This window comes from Falco peregrinus, chromosome 1 (genome assembly GCF_023634155.1).
Source record: "Falco peregrinus isolate bFalPer1 chromosome 1, bFalPer1.pri, whole genome shotgun sequence".
Taxonomy (NCBI): Eukaryota; Metazoa; Chordata; class Aves; order Falconiformes; family Falconidae; genus Falco; species Falco peregrinus.
Genome location: NC_073721.1, coordinates 79,204,024 through 79,205,793, shown reverse-complemented (window position 1 = coordinate 79,205,793; position 1,770 = coordinate 79,204,024).

Sequence of the window (1,770 nt, the reverse complement as noted above, 5' to 3'; positions counted from 1 at the left end):
CGCGGGGTGCCCGCCCCCGCCCGCCCCCGCCGCCCGCCGCGGGCACCGCCGTCCCCGCCCGCCGCGACCCCCGCCCCGCACGGCGCGGCAAGGGGCGGCGGGGGCGAGCCCGGGGTGCGGGGACGCGCCGCTCCGCTCCCGCTCGCCGCGCTGGCCCGGCGAGGGGCGAGTGCGTGCCCGGACCCCTGCTCGCCACACTGGCCAGCCCGACGCCCGGCCCCCGCGACTGGGCTCCCCCCGGCCCCCGGTAGCCGGGTCCCTTCCCCTCCTGCGCCTCGCGCTCTCATGCCCCCTGTCCTCGGGTTGGGACCCCATCTCCTCCTCTCCCCCTCCTCACTCCAGGTTCTCCTCTGCCCTGGCCTCTCCCGGACCCCACCAGTAGCCGCTCCCGACCTGCACCAGCCCAGGGCCCGCCGGGGTGCGGGGCTGTGGGTACCCGTACTGCCGGGCGAGCAAACCCACCGTGCCCTCTGCATCAGGGCAGTGACAGCCAGGCCCATCTGCTGCCCTGGCACCAGCGCGCGGGGGCTTTGATTTTCCTGATCCAGGTTTTCCCACATGCTGCTGAAAAATGGGTGGACACTCTCTGATGCCTGGAAGGTTCCCCAGTTGGGGGGTACCAGCGGGGTGCTGCTCCCCTGTGCAGGCAGCGGGAGGGCAGCGCTTGGCACCAGGCTTCGCTTCGTTAGGCCAAGTACCACATCTGCATAGAGTGGTTTGATGTACTTCAGGTGCATTGCTGTGCCCAGATATATTGTAGGTTGTACCTCATGCTTAAAAATTAGAGGACGCATGAAAATATAGTGAGATTGTTTTCCTAATAATACATTGGGAGGTGTCTCTTCATTACCCTTGTAACTTCTACATGGCAAAGCTGCGGCTGCGGTACAATGTGTTCAAGCTTCCCTCTGCAACCAGGAAGCCATTTTAAAATGGAAACTTGAGTTTCTTTTTGAGATACTTTCAGCCCAGTGTGACGGCATGTGGTGGTGCAGTGCTGGGCAAACTGGGGTGGCTATGCAGCACAGCTCCACGTAAAGGTATGAATGCAGGTCTGGAACTTGTGCCTGGGTAATTCCTTGTTAGCAGGACTAGTAAATCAGGCTTTATGCATCGGTAACGTGAGGCCGCTGCTGCTAGATTTCTGGATGTTGCCAAGGTTGTGGTCACAGCATGGTACAGACATACATCTGCTCACTTGAATTCAAGAGCCAGAGCCTCAAGGAGAAGCAAACAGCATCATACTTGCCACAAGAGTACAACTGTGAAAACACTAGCATGAAAGAAATTACAGCTAAGCTATTCAGCAATGATGACATGATTTCAAGTGCTTTGATTTCCAGGTGCCCTACCAGACACATCTTCACGACATCTTACTTTATGAAAATGGATGCTCAGCATCTTCAGGTACCTCAAGCCAAGAAATGATGAATAAGTTACAAATGTGCTTTGATTTCCAGGTGCCCTACCAGACACATCTTCACGACATCTTACTTTATGAAAATGGATGCTCAGCATCTTCAGGTACCTCAAGCCAAGAAATGATGAATAAGTTACAAATCTTTCTCAAACTATGCGTGATCTAGAATCAGGAAATCCTGCAGGGTGGGTGTGGTGGTGGTGGGTATTAGTCACAGTAGCTAGAGTGGAATTGATGTGTGGAACCTAAAAAATAAGGAAGGAAAAATCCTGCTGGGTCGTTTTTCAATCTGTCTGCTAGGCATATTGCAAAAAGTAAGTCTAAGTAACTCCAGAGATTTTGCTGTACCA